At 39.8% G+C, this 16,183-nt stretch overlaps 1 pseudogene; it reads left to right on the plus strand.

Annotated features, from left to right (window-relative positions):
- Positions 1-288: 288 nt before the first annotated feature.
- On the plus strand, positions 289-15,563 carry LOC149261716 (putative beta-1,3-galactosyltransferase 2; annotated as a pseudogene).
- Positions 15,564-16,183: the final 620 nt, after the last annotated feature.

The following is a 16,183-nucleotide window of genomic DNA, read 5'->3' on the forward strand; positions in this document are numbered from 1 at the left end:
CTAAGTTACTTTTAGGGACAATGAATCAAGTGTTCACAACGAAGCAACTCAGAGGGACTTGAGGGCATCTAGATCATGGAGCAGAAGCTTCAGCTTAAGACATGGAGATGTGATCTTGACTGGTTTGGCAGCGAGATTGGTTGGGGGTTCTGGTGGATTGGTGGTGAGTCTGGTGAACAACAATTTTTTGTAGGACAGATTGTTGATCATGGACTTTAGTTGATGTGCCATGGATTGTTGGGGCAACTCGAGGGTTTCTTTGGCATGGATGAGATCAAGTTGATCGAGATGGCCTCATGTGATGGACTGGATATTAGCAGGCTAGAGTCTTCATTGGATTGTGGGGTTGCACATCCGAGATTGGCGGGATTTGCAGGAGTCATATTTGATCCAGGAAGACGAGTGCTTGCAAATCTGGGCCAGTGGAGATCGTATAAACTCAAAGGGTCTCTATCCTCAGAGGGAGAACCCCTATGGAGGATTGAGATCTTTAGGTTTAGATATGATGAGGCAGAGGCACTACCGAGATTGTTGGATTCATCTAAAGGGTATGCTGCAACGATGGATGCCAGGTGAGCTAGTGTTGTCTCTCGATTACTTCCTATTCTTGTAAGTACCTCCTCGCTAAGAGGGAGTGTTGATTTTTGTGTAGCTTGGGAGGTACTCCAATCCCTATCCTTCGTGGGTTGGAGGTCAAAGGGCCACAAATGGTCTTGTGGGCTTGAGGACCAAGCTTGGGGGTTTTGGCACCCATCGTGCTTTGGGACAAAACCATGATGATTTCATGGCATTTGATGGATGAGGATGATAGTGCTTGGAAAGACGATTCCAACGCATCAAAAATTGTTCGAATCCAAGTTATCGTTTGGGAGAAAATGAGTTTTGAAGTTGACATGGTAATTATGGATTTTTCTAGTAGGTCGACTTGAAGTAAATCACAATTAGATATGTCGGTTCAAGTTGTTTTCATGGAGGCCTTGAAAGGCTATATATAGGAGATGTAAGGTCTCATTTTGATCATCCAAAAGAGAGCAATACTTGCCTCACAAGAACTCGATGGAGAGAGATACTTCTGTGCCCTAGCCACAACAAGAAGAGGACTTGAGACAACGTGGTAAGGTCACTTCAAGACAGCATGGAGAGCCCAGATTGGAGGCCGAGATACTGTGGGGAGTGCGGATTGGTTTGAGGGTTGTTTGAGGGTGCAAATAGGTCTGAGAACAGGGTTGTCTCAAGGAACGAAGTGCTGGAGGTTAGGCCGAGTTGAGGAGGCTCCTCGCAGGCTTGTTTTGAAGGTATTTCAAAAACAACTAGATGCTGGAGTGAAGGCCACAGTGCCTTGCTGGAGGGACATAGGATGAGGGGTCTATTTGAGGGTGTGTTATGTTGGGAGAACCCTCAAAATAGGCTATCGCAGGCAGTTTGAAGGGTTGTAATACAATCGTTGTCATAACAGGGAGGACAATATTTGTTAAGGGATAGAAACTGGCCATACATTGCAATGTCAAGGGAGATCCTTTCACTAAAGGACAAATTCAATCCTTAAGGGAAATTCTAGGTAGGAATAAGGGCTAGAAGAGGGACTTCCATGATGCCCTAGTTTGCAGCGGTGGAGAAATCTTCAAACAATGGACATAGGTATGTATTTTTAGTGAATGTTGTCAAGTATTGGATCTTAGTTTAGATCAGATTTGGATCAGGGTAAGGCAGTTGTGGGAGTCAAGGAGAGGGGGCAGATTTGTTGATTAGATTCCCTACTGATAGATCCCATAGAGATAGTGCAGTGTGGTGAACAACAACGTTCTTAGAGGTGTATTAGGTCATGGGTTGACTCTTGCAAGGATCTATTTGATGTGTCAATTGTAGCAGGCCTTAGGAGTTGTTTCGTGGATTCCACATGGACTGTTGGGAGGCCTACCAAGCAGCCAAGGTCATAGCAGTCACATTATATCAAGAGGCAAGAGGGCAGTAGCAAGGTATGTTGCATATTGACTCATGTATGATGGATTTATGGTGTCCTAGGTGAGGAAACATGGCAGATTGATGGAGTCTATGGGCAAACATGTGTAAGGGTCTCTTAGGTGTGAGGAAGCCTTAACTAGGAGCAGATGCTACAACATGAACTTGGTCTTTTGAGGACTATTAGAGGGTAGCATGAGAGAAGGCCAAGTGTGGACGAGATTGGACACTTATGGTCTATCAGAGCACAACGTGTTAGTGTCCATGTTGAAGCCGAAGTGCAGCACCTTGATGGACAAAGGAGATTTATAGCCTGGAATTCGTTGCTAAGATCAAGGGTCTGATCAAACATGAGCAGGATTATGTAGCTCGAGGCGTGCGTGTGGTGAAGGAATTCTGTAGCAGATGAAGGGAATTCCTCCTATCCCATGTTCACTGTAGGAGATGGAAATATTGCAGTGATAGGTGGTATCCCTCTGTGCCCTATGTTGGTCTTGATCAGAGCAATGAAGGAGGACCATAGCAGGCTAAAGTACAAGAGTCGTTGAGGAGCAGCAGTGGGTAGATTGAGAGTTGTTCACAAGTGGAGTTGTTAACAACTCGACAAGAGTCTTGATAAGTTATGCCCTTGATGGATGAAGCGACAACTACAGAGAAGATTGGATAGCCGAGATTTAGTGGCCAAAGGGACTTGGAGCATTAATAGGGGCAGGAGCTGCGGATTGGGAGCCGAAGGACCAGGCATGTACAAGGTACGACTGAGAGGAGCTGTTAGATGCTACACCCAGATGGTCAGAGTATCTTGTATTGTACTAGTGGATGTATGAGGGCCATTATCCCTAGTATGGGAGCCCTAGACTGTTGTATTATATGTTGTTAATATAACAAAGTTAGGTTGAGAAATTAAAAAGTTGTCTATGTTCTATGCATATGTGATTTACTGCTTTATATTTTTGCTGTGAAAACTAGTTTATGGTTGAGATTCTTGGTTTGGTAGCATTAGTGATTTTAAGACTCTAACCTAGACCCAAGGTCGTGGAAATTCAACATGGTATCAGAGGGTGTTTGAGGTACTTTGAGGGACAGTGAATCAAGTGTGCATAACAAATCAACTTAGAGGGAGTTGTGGGTGTCTACATCATGGAGCAGAGGGTTTAGCTAAATACATGAAGATTTGGTCTTGACTGGTTTGGTATTGAGATTGGTTGGGAGTTCTCGTGGATTGGAGGTGAGCCTGGTGAACAACAGTGTGTTGTATGATAGATTATTGATCATGGAGTTTTGTTGATGTGCCATGGATGGTTGGGACATCTCGAAGGTTTCTTTGGCATGGACGAGATCAGGTTGATTGAGATGGATTCATGTGATGGAGTGGATATTGGCAGGATAGAGTCTTCATCGAATCGTGGTGTTGAATATCCAAGATTGCGGGATTTGCACGAGTGGTATTTGATCCAGGGGGATCAATGCTTGCAGATCTGGGCCAGTTGAGATTGTATAGAATTAGAGGGAGTCTAGCGTTAGAGGGAGCATCCCTATGGAGGATTGAGATCTTCAGGTTCAGATATGATGAGGCAGAGGCACTATCGAGATTGTCAAATTCATCTACATGGTATGTTGCATTGATGGATGCCAGGTGGGATAGTTTCATCGCCAAATTACTTCCTAGTCTTGGAAGCACCTCCCTCGCTAAGAGGGATTTTTTATTTTTGTGTAGCTTAGGAGGTAATCTAATCCCTAGCATTTGAGGGTTGGATGTCAAAGGGCCACAAATGGTCTGGTGGGCTTGAGGACCAAGCTTGGGTGTTTTGGCACCCATTGTTTTTTGGGACAAAACCATGATGATTTCATGGCATGTGATGGATGAGAATGATAGTACTCAGAAAGACGATTCCAACGCATCGAAAATGGTCTAAATCCGATTTGTCATTTGGGAGAAAATTAATTTTGAAGTTGACATGGTAATTATGGATTTTTCAAGTAGGCTGACTTGAAGTAAATCACAATTAGACGTGTCGGTTCAAGATGTTTTTGTGGAGGCCTTGAAAGGATATATATATATATATATATATATATATAGGAGACGTAAGGTCTCATTTTGATCATCCAAAAGAGAGCAATACTTACCTCACAAGAACTCGGTGGAGAGAGTTACTTTTGTGCCCTAGCCACAACAAGAAGAGGACTTGAGACAGCATGGTAAGATCACTTCTGGACAACGTGGAGAGCCTAGATTGGAGGCCAAGCTATTGTGAGGAGCGCAGATTGGTTTGAGGGTTGTTTGAGGGTGTAAATAGGTTTGATAACAGGGCTGTCTCAAACACCGAACTGTTGGAGGTTAGGCCGAGTTGAGGAGGCTCCTCACAGGCATGTTTTGAAGGTATTTCAACAACACCAAGATGTTGGAGTGAAGCCCGCATTGCCTTGCTGGAGGGCCATGGGAGGAGGGGTCTGTTTGAGGGTGTGTTGTGTTGGGACAACCATCAAAAGAGGCTATCGCAGGCAGTTTGAAGGGTTGTAAGACAATCATTGTCATAAGAGGGAGGACAGTCTTTCTTAAGGGCTAGAAACTGCCCATACATTGCAGCGTGGAGGGAGATCCTTTCACTAAAGGAAAATTGCAATCCTTAAGGGAAATTCTGGGTAGGAATAAGGGCTGGAAGAGGGATTGTCATGATGCCCTAGTTTGCAGCGATGGAGCAACCTTCAAACAATGGACAGAGGTATGGATTTTTAGTGAATGTTTGCAAGTATTGGATCTTAGTTTAGCTCAAATTTGGATCAGGGTAAGGCAGCTGTGGGAGTCAAGGAGAGGGGGGAGGTCTGTTGATCAGGTGCACTAGTGACAGATCCCACAGATATAGTGCAACATGGTGGACAACAACGTACTTAGAGGTGTATTGGGTCATGGGTTGACTCTTGCAAGGATCTATTTGATGTGTTGATTGTAGCAGCCCTTAGGAGTTGTTTCGTGGATTCCACGTGCACTGTTGGGAGGCCTACAAAGAAGCCAAGGTGACAAAAGTCACACTAGATCAAGAGGAAAGAGGGAAGCAACAAGGTATGTTGCATATCGACTCATGTATGATGGATTGATGGTGTCCTAGGTGAGGACACATGGTAGATTGATGGAGTCTATGGGAAGACATGTGTAAGGGTCTCTTAGGTGTGAGGATGCCTTAACTAGGAGTAGATGCTACAACATGAACTTGGTCTTTTAAGTACTATTGGAGGGTAGCATGAGAGAAGGCCAAGTGTGGACGAAATTGGACACTTATGGTCTACTGGAGGACAGCATGTTAGTGTCCATGTTGAAGCTGAAGTGCAACACCTTGATGGAGAAAGGAGATTAATAGCCTAGAAGTTGTTGATAAGCTCAAGGGTCTGATCAAATAGGAGCAGGATTGTTTATCCCGAGGTGTGCATGTGGTGAAGGACTTCTGTAGCAAATGAAGGGAAGTCCTCCTAGCCTGTGTTCACTGTAGGAGATGGACATCTTGTAGTGATAGGTGGTAGCCCTCTGTGCGCTATGTTGGTCTTCATCAGAGCAATAAAGGAAGACCATAGTGGGTTGAAGTCCAAGAGTAGCTGAGGAGCAGCAGTGGGTAGATTGAGAGTTGTTCACAAGTGGAGTTGTTAACAACTCGACAGGAGTCTCGATAAGTTGTGCCCTTGATGGATGAAGCGACAATTAGAGAGAAGATTGGATAACTGAGATTTAGTGGCTAGATGGACTTGGAGCATTGATAGAGGCAAGAGCTGCAGATCGGGAGCCGAAGGACTAGGAAGGTACAGGGTACGACCGAGAGGAGATGTTAGATGTTACATCCATATGGTTAGAGTATGTTGTCTTGTACTAGTAGATGTATGAGGGCCATTATCCCGGGTACAAGAACCCTAGACTGTTGTATTATATGTTGTTAATATAACAAAGTTGGGTTGAAAAATTAAAAAGTTGTCTATGTTCTGTGGATATGTGATTTACTGCTTTATATTTTCGCTGTGAAAACTAGTTTATGGTTGAGATTCTTGGTTTGGTAGCATTAGTGAATTTAAGACTCTAACCTAGACCCAAGGTCATGGAAATTCAACATGGTATCAAAGGGTATCTGAGCTACTTTGAGGGACAGTGAATCAAGTGTGCACAACAAAGAAAATCAGAGGGAGTTGTGGGTGTCTACATCATGGAGCAAAGGGTTCAGCTAAAGACATGGAGATGTGGTCTTGACTAGTTTGGCAGCGAGATTGGTTTGGAGTTCTCGTGGATTAGTGGTGAGCCTGGTGAACAACAGTGTGTTGTAGGATAGATTTCTGATCATGGACTTCTGTTGATGTGCCATGGATGGTTGGGACATATCGAGGGTTTCTTTGGCATGGACAAGATTAGGTTGATCGAGATGGCTTCATGTGATGGAGTGGATATTGGCAAGTTAGAGTCTTCATCGGATCGTGGTGTTGAATATCTGAGATTGGTAGGATTTGCACGAGTGGTATTTGATCCAGGAGTATCAGTGTTTGCAGATCTAGGCCAGTTGAGAGTGTATAGAATCAGAGGGAGTCTAACCTTAGAGGGAGCATCCCTATGGAGGATCGAGATCTTCATTTTAAGATATGACGAGGCAGAGGCACTACTGAGATTGTCAGATTCATCTACATGGTATCTTGCATTAATGGATGCTACGTGGGCTAGTGTCGTCGCCAGATTACTTCCTAGTCTTGGAAGTACCCCCTTCGCTAAAAGGGAGTGTTGATTTTTGTGTAGCTTAGGAGGTAATCCAATCCCTAGCATTTGAGGGTTGGATGTCAAAGGGACACAAATGGTCTGGTGGGCTTGAGGACCAAGCTTGGGGGTTTTGGCACCCATCATTTTTTTGGACAAAACCATGATGATTTCATGGCATGTGATAGATGAGGATGATAGTACTCGGAAAGACGATTCCAACGCATTGAAAATGGTCTAAATCCGATTTTTCGTTTGGGAGAAAATTAATTTTGAAGTTGACATGGTAATTATGGATTTTCCAAGTAGGCCGACTTAAAGTAAATCACAATTAGATGTGTCAATTCAAGTTGTTTTTGTGGAGGCCTTGAAAGGATATATATAAGAGACGTAACGTCTCATTTTAATCATCCAAAATAGAGCAATACTTGCCTCACAAGAACTCGGTGGAGAGAGATACTTCTATGCCCTAGCCACAACAAGAAGAGGACTTGAGACAACATGGTAAGGTCATTTCAGGACAGTGTGGAGAGCCTATATTGGAGGCCAAGCTATTGTGGGGAGTGTAGATTTGTTTGAGGGTTGTTTAAGGGTGCAAACATGTCTGAGAACACTGTTGTCTCAAGGACCGAAGTGCTGGAGGTTAGGACGAGTTGAGGAGGCTCCTCGCAGGCCTGTTTTGAAGGTATTTCAACAACACCGAGATACTGGAGTGAAGGCCGCAGTGCCTTGCCGGAGGGCCATGGGAGGAGGGGTCTGTTTGAGGGTGTGTTGTGTTGCGACAACCCTCAAAAGAGGCTACCGCAGGCAATTTGAAGGGTTGTAAGACAACCGTTGTCATAATAGGGAGGACAGTCTTTCTTAAGGGCTAGAAACTACCCACACATTACAGCATGGAGGGAGATCCTTTAACTAAAGGACAACTGCAATCCTTAAGGGAAATTCTGGGTAGGAATAAGGGCTGGAAGAGGGATTGTCATGATGCCCTAGTTTGTAGCAGTGGAGCAACCTTCAAACAATGGACAGAGGTATGGATTTTTAGTGAATGTTAGCAAGTATTGGATCTTAGTTTAGATCTAATTTGGATTAGGGTAAGGCAGCTGTGGGAGTCAAGGAGAGGGGGCAGATCTATTGGTCAGATGCCCTAGTGACATATCCCACATAGATAGTGCAGTGTGTTGAACAACAATGTGCTTAGAGGTGTATTGGGTCAACGGTTTACTCTTGCAAGGATTTGTTTGATGTGCTGATTTTAGCAGCCTTTAGGAGTTGTTTGATGGATCCCACGTGGACTGTTGGGAGGCCTACTAGGCAGCCAAGGTGACAACAGTCACATTAGATTGAGAGGCAAGAGGACAGCAGCAAGGTATGTTGCAGATCAACTCATGTATGATGGATTGATGGTTTCCTAGGTGAGGACACATGGCATATTGATGGAGTCTGTGGGTAGCCATGTGTAAGAGACTCTTAGGTGTGAGGATGCCAAAACTAGGAAAAGATGCTACATCATGAACTTGGTCTATCGAGGATTGTTCGAGGGAATTGTGAGAGAAGACCAAGTGTGGACGAGATTGGATACTTATGGTATACCGGAGGACAATGTGTTAGTGTCCATGTTGAAGCTGAAGTGCAGCACCTTGATGGAAAAAGGAGACTGCTAGCCTGGAAGTTGTTGATAAGCTCAAGGGTCTGATCAACCAGGAGCAGGATTGTGTAGCCCGAGGTGTGCGTGTGGAGAAGGACTTACTATAGTATATGAAGGGCAGTCTTCCTACCCTGTGTTCACTATAGGAGATAGACATCTTGCAGTGATAAGTGGCAACCCTCCGTGCCCTATGTTGGTCTTCATTAGAGCAACGAAGGAAGACCATAGCAGGCTAAAGTCTGAGAATAGCTAAGGAGTAGCAGTAGGCAGATTAAGAGTTGTTCACAAGTGGAGCTGTGAAAAACTTGACAGGAGCCTCGATAAATTGTGACCTTGATGGATGAAGGGACAACTAGAGAGCAGATTGGATAGTTGAGATTCAGTGGCCAGATGGACTTGGAGCATTGATATAGGCAGGAGATGCATATCAGAAGCCGACGGACCAGGCAGGTACAGGGTACAACTGAGAGGATTTGTTAGATGCTACAACCAGATGGTTAGAGTATCTTGTCTTGTATTAGTGGATGTATGAGGGCCATTATCCCTGGTACGGGAGCCCTAGACTATTGTATTATATGTTGTTAATATAACAAAGTTGGGTTAAAAATTAAAAATTTGTCTATGTTCTGTGCATATGTGATTTACTACTTTATATTTCTGTTGTACAAAGTAGTTTATGGTTGAGATTCTTGGTTTGGTAGCGTTAGTTATTTTAAGACGCTAACCTAGACCCAAGGTCGTGGAAATTGAACATCTTTCCCAGATCTTATTTCCTTGCACAGTTCAATGAGGAATTAGGCCCCTATTTAATAGGAATTTTCCTCCATTGGATTGCGCGGTTCCTTTAGGCCCTTCCTTTGACTGCATGCACCATCTGTGCAATTCAGAGAATTATACAACTAATAGTACACTTCCCTTGAAATCCAGTCTCAACTAGGTAGTTGTTAGATCACACATGCATGAGTTATTTATGGCTGTATTATTAGTTAACTAATTGAACACATGAAGCAACACCCCATTGTAGTCCTCCTACTAGTTCCTCCATTAATTCGAACTAGTTAAACTAACTTTAACTCAGTTAAACTAAATTAATTAATTACAACTCAAAATAAACTCAATCAGGGCTCCTATAAAGTAGGAACCACTCTACTTGACTCAAGTTAGGCCCTCAACTCGAATTAACTGAACTAACTAAGTCAAATTAACTTATTTAACTCGTACAAGTTTTCTTGTGATGTGGAATTGCAATTTTCCTCCTAATTTAATTCAAGGGAAAATTAAATCAGGATTTTATTGTTCCATTTTCAACAAAGATGGTCCAATATAACACATTCCACAATCTTTGATAAACTATTTCTCCTAGAAAGAAACAATGTTGTTTCACCTCCTAGGTCTATAAAGCTACAGTCAACTTCACCTTGAAGCGGAATTTTGTGAGCATCTGCTTAACCTTATTTTGTAGCACACATTAAAGGAGTGTAAAAATCCTCATCAAGGGTATTGACTTCTTATCCTATTTTCATAAGTTTTCCTGTAGCCTCCAGATTCTCTTTCTGTGCAACATGATGCAGAACTTTGAATTCTGCACCTTTTAAGCCATATTTTAGGGTGGCATCCAACATAATTGTCTCAAAAATTTCTCTTTTTCCATGGCATTAAGGCAAACCAATTGTGTTTCACCCTTTTTATTATTCAACTTCAAATTCTCTTCAGAAAGTTCAAGTACTTTGAAAGCCTCAACATGGCCCTCTTTTGTAACTATCATTGCATCCAAAAAACCATGGTTGTCTTGCTCATTCAAATTTAGTCCAATCTGCTCTAAAAGTTTCTGAAGGACCTTAGAGTCACCAAAACTATCCATATAATGAAGTGGAGAAAACACTTGGAGATTTCTAAAGTAAATTGTTTTGCCTGATTTTATTGCATCTGAAAGAATTTGACAAATAGAAAAAACACTATTATTTACTTTTGTTATGTTGATTACATTTTTTCCATCCATATTTACTTTTTCCAAATAAACTCTTGAAAATAAAAATTCCTTGAAGAATTCTTCGTGGTAACCTTTACACAAAACTTAGCATTAGCTCCAACATCCAAGAATATATTGACTTCCCACATATTATGGCAAAGGATTGCATGACAAATTATTGTTCTTCCTTGATGCCCACTATCAAGGTATAAGTGCTTCAACAATAGTCTAAGAATAGTGTCATTAGCTTCATACTATTGAACAACACACCATGCTTCGTTATACGGTTCAGCTAAACCTGCTGGTGGCAATATCGAGGAAGGACACGTATCAACGATTGTTTAACTTCGTAGATCTTGTGAATAAAAAAGACAGGGTTTTAGGTGTGAGGTTTTAATGCACTTTAATCGTTTCAGCCTGCCCCTTTGTACTGGCCTTGGTTTCGCAAATGTAGCCAATTCACACCTGCCGAGGGAAACTAAGAGTTGACCTCCATTCTTCCATCCACTGTTGGTCCGGTTCGGCTCTGTGTGTGTGATGTAGCTTTGCTTGTTTCTTGTGGTGGTTTGTTTGCAGGCCTACGGAGGCTTCAGGTCGACTTTTAATATGCAAGTTGTTTTATTTATTCTTTGTTGCATGGCTTATGCTTCGTTTTTATTCTGCTTGTGGTGATTTTCAATGTTGGTTCTAGTGTTGATCTTGCTCTGTGTAACCACAGGTTCTTCCCTTGCTACTTCTATGGGTGGCTCAGCAAACGCTACTTCAGGTAATTTTTTTGTTCTAGTTTCATTCCTTCATCTCGTTTTTGTGATTCTAATCCTCTGGCCCCTTGGTGAGCAGGTAAACTTACCAATGGCGTACTTGCTGAGAGAAACCCTCTGGCGAGAGACTTGTTTCTCATCCTCTGACTTGGAGACAGGCTTTTTCCAGGTAAACCCCTGCTCTTCCCTTCTTTTATCTGCTCTCTCTCACCTTATTTTATTTGCCTTTTCGGTTTTTGACTACCCATCTTGCTTTCGTGGTGATGTGTAGGTCGTGCCTGGAGAATGCTGCTCCATGGCCTCGTTCTTAGGAGTCTTTGCAGCTCGGGAAAACAGGGTAGGATCCCTCTGCGATTGTCTTGTTGTTTTTGCTTGCATTATCCTTAGTCAGGCATACACCCTTGGGGTTTCGTTTTCTCAGTATGTTTTGTATGGTTTCATGGGTTTCATACCCTCGTTGTTGGACTGGTATTGGCCTACAAAGTGTTGTTTTCAGTGCTTCTGGGTTTCGAAACCCTCTACTGTTTTGGTTTCATAAATGTATATTGAACTGTTAAATTTTGAAATGTAACAAATGCATAGGTGTGCTTGAATATTGAATGTAAATGTGCCTGGGTTTTTGAGAAAGAATGTCATATCTTTGTTGGCTTTGCCTTTTTCTGGTTCCTGGTCTGAAATGCCTTCAGTCACGAGATTTCTGTCAATGTCATTCGGCCTCTTAATGAAATACTTCGCTATTTTTCTTTAAATCAATATCTGAAACACTAATGCACAGGAAAAAAAAGAAATTGTCTTTCTTTCTTAATGACAGGGATTTTAGATTCATTTGCTTTCACATATACTCAAGAAAATAAATTGTAATTTCAATTCTTGTATTCGTTCTTCTCTCTAGATGGCAGCCCCCTTCACAGTGGGGATCTGGTTTTGCTTTTATGCCTTTTTAGTAGTCTCTTACAGTTGAGAAACTGTCCTTCAGTTACCTTACAGTTATCTAACTGTTTCTTTAAACATACTCTTAACTAATCCTATTTTACTGGCTTGCTTAATTTTCAAAAGGCAATGGTTGTATCAGCTTTAATGGCAATGGCTGTATCAGCTTTAATTTAAGTAAAACGGAAATAAAACAAAATTCGTAATGTTTTTCTTCCTTTCCAGCAGAAAATAAAAACCATTTCCAGTTGTCGCCTTTTTAGTCGGATGCTCCTGCATCCCCTGCCCCATCTTGCAACTCTTCGCCTGAATTTACATCCTATGAAATGCTCTGATGCTAACTTTACAATCTTTATTTACACTAGCTCGTAGTGGGAGGAAAAAGTGTTAAGGGAACAAACAAAAGCATGAAATTTGTTCACTTTTAATTTATGTATTAAAACCAAATATTGACCATTAAGATCTCTTCCAAAATGAAGAAGAAGATGGCTCCAACAAACAACCACATGGAAATTATTTAAAGCTTTGAATGAGCCACTGCAAGAACTCAACCATAATGATGTGTTATTTCTTGTGCATAAATATTCAGAAAAAAATATTAGATTTGGAAAGAGAGCTAGCAGTAGCAAGGTCTACACAAGTATCCCTATTGAATGGTGCTCCAATTTCAAAAAATCCCGTTATTGTGGATACAAAACAACAAACAAAGGCTTTTATGATTATTAGAATCAATGCTTCTTTTAGTAGCAGAAAGCGACACGATTCAATCCATAGAACATGGATGCCACAAGGTACAATTTCATTTATGTTGGAATAAGGATTTGCATATGATCATGATCTTTAATAGACTCATTCAACTAATCCTTCCATTCAAATATGGATGTGAATGTATATTTCTTCAATTGTGATTAAACAAGTGAAAGGCAAAGGAATATGGAAGAGAAAGGCATCACTCTCTGTGTCGTCATAGGTCACATGTTTTCTCTTCAGTTATATAAATTCTATAACATTGATAGGTTTGTTTTGAGAATATTAATTTATGTATGAAATAAAGATAAAAAAAAAGTCTCTCTCATGAGGTGAAATTCCCAAAGCAATTGAGGTTCATCGTTCGACTTTGTTATCATAACTTACATCCATGGGTTTGAGATCTATTTTGTATGTATGTGTGATGCATTTTCATATGCAATCAATACTAGCAACTGTTAGTTAGATATGTGGAATACAATGCCTAAACCATTAAGAGTAAATACAATTAGTTATGTGGAATACAATCCCTAAACCATTAAGAGTAAATACAATTAGTTACGTGGAATCCAATCCCACATCTCTTCATGTACTTTATTTTTCTTGTTTTCTTATTATTAGCACTATTTCCATAATAATCTTTTTGTTTGCATTAAAAGGTCATCCGATCTTTTTATGCTTTTCTTTTTAATATTGTTACTTGAAATTTTGACCTTAAAATTTTGTTCTGGATATTAGATATTGTTTGAAATCAAATTTCACAACTTTAAGAACAACGCCATAATTTAGTCAATCCATGCGGCTTAGGTTGTTGGTAAGTGTAGTATTTATATCATTACATCTTATATGAATAGATATTTTAGTGATCCCAAACTTGTTATGAGTAGATTTAACTGGTGCATTTTTATGTGTAAACAATACTATAATAGGTGGAATTATGGACAAATCTATTGACATTGAAGACATACAACATCATGACTTCATGGGATTGGTACATGATATTTTTTTTATATATTTGACTCTTTTTAATGTATTTATTTCTATTACGAGATCGATAAGGAATCACAATTTTTTATGTTGTTTGTTTACTTTGAACATGAGCATGTTGAAGGGTATCTTGAGCTATCTACTAAGACAAAAATATACTTTTCTAAATGTACTTATTTCTATTACGAGATTGATAAGGAATCACAAATTTTTATGTTGTTTATTTACTTTGAACATGAGCATGTTGAAGGGTATCTTGAACTATCTTCTAAGACAAAAATATACTTTTCTAAATGTACTTATTTCTATTACGAGATTGATAAGGAATCACAAATTTTTATGTTGTTTATTTACTTTGAAAATGAGCATGTTGAATGGTATCTTGAGCTATCTACTAAGACAAAAATATACTTTTCTAGATGTACTTATTTCTATTACGAGATTGATAAGAAATCACAAATTTTTATGTTGTTTGTTTACTTTGAACATGAGCATGTTGAAGGGTATCTTGAGCTATCTACTAAGACAAAAATATACTTTTCTAAATGTACTTATTTCTATTACGAGATTGATAAGGAATCACAATTTTTTATGTTGTTTGTTTACTTTGAACATGAGCATGTTGAAGGGTATCTTGAGCTATCTACTAAGACAAAAATATACTTTTCTATGACGCTTGCGAAAGGGATGCATATTTTTATATTAAAGTTGATGATGATGTCAATGTATATCTAGGTGAGGGTTGGATCTCTTATTTTCTATTTGTGAAAGTTGGTGTTTTCCCCAGTGCCTGATAGAACCTTTCAGGGCCTTATTTCTTGAAGTATTTACTTGTGCATGCAATCAAATAAACTTGTTCTCTTCTAGGAACCCTTGCAAAAACTCTTGCAAGACATCAATCAAATCCTTGAGTGTACACAAGATGTATAAAGTTTGGTCTTGTTATAGAAAATAAGTAAGTAACAAAGGGGAATTATTAAGATACAGAACTTTGTATAATTATGCAACATCCATTTGGTGGTTGAAGTTTGAAACCCTGAATTTAAGCTTCTTCACTATTCTCATTATACTTAATTTACTTTATAATTGGAATAAAAGTTTCATCTCACTCTTATGATATATGCTTTGGTATATCTTATGTTAGGGGGGTAAGGTACCATGAACTAAAATGTTGGAAGTTTGGTGAAGTGGGGGATACATACTTTAGACATGCAATTAGTCAACTTTAAGCCATCTCAACGGATTTGGCATAATATGTATCCCAAAATTTATAAGGCCTCGAACGTTTCATCATCAATCTATATAGTAAAATGAAGTAATGTTTTTCAGGAAGTCTACTCAAATACGATTATAACTAGTTCACGTTGTTGAAGCAGAGATATATTGCATATATATGCAAATGAGGATGCTTATATTGGATCATAGTTTATAGGGTTGGATGTGAAATACATTGATGATAAAAAAAATTGTGTTGTGGAACTCCTCCAGGTGTGTAATTTTATTTCCTTTGTTTGCTATAACTACAGAACATGTCTTGATGCATTTATATCATCATCTAGGTGATTGGGAGCGCAATCAAGAAATGTATGTGTCACCTCTTTTGATTGGAGTTGCAGTGGGATTTGCAAGTCTCCAAAGAGAATTAAGGAAGTGCATCAACGTTGCAGGGAAAGCAACAATGTTGTATGGAATGCATCTTTGCAGGGCTTAATTTCAACTTTTAAAGGAGTTGACACAACCAATAGCCTATTAAGCATATGTATCCATGACTGTATGGTTGGAAAGGAGAAGCAAGATCTATATAAGTTGAGACTACTACCTATCAAATTGCGCTTTCATCTCTAGTATAAATAGTGAACTTTGTTTGATACCTATATATGAGTGCCATTTGTAGGCAACTCAAGTTAGATTTGGATAAGGAGTATGTTTCTCACAAGGCAATGAGTTTTCCTTCTCTTTCCTTGGAGGTGACCATAGACCAATATCCTGTGCTTCTACTTCAAAAGGAAGTTATGGAACTCATGTGGATCATTATTTTAGAGTGCATCTACTAGTCTGCAAGCAATTTCCTTAATTGCTCATAATTAACATACCAACAATCACAGGGAGTTCTAATGATTGATCTGACATTCATGTGGGTATATAATCCCACATGAACCTATATGGTTTCTACACTAGTTAAGGAATCCAACTCATGGAGCCAAAGTTGAAGGTTCATTTATGATGGAATATTGTATAAGAGGTGGGGTTGTTATTTTCTGGCAATCACCTTATGCCATACATCAATGCCTCATTCTGTTAAATGTAATACGGATCATAAAATGATATTATCTTCCAAAGGATGGTTGTATTATCAGTTATGCAAAATTAGGTGGATAAATGATCATTTTTATTCTAATGAGGACTTGGAACAATCACAATACAAATATCATTAATAATGAAATTTATCCTATCAATTTATTCTT

The sequence above is a fragment of the Pinus tabuliformis genome, chromosome 6, assembly GCF_031772625.1.
Source record: "Pinus tabuliformis cultivar Carrire ecotype Pingquan chromosome 6, CPIR1, whole genome shotgun sequence".
In the NCBI taxonomy this organism is placed as follows: Eukaryota; Viridiplantae; Streptophyta; class Pinopsida; order Pinales; family Pinaceae; genus Pinus; species Pinus tabuliformis.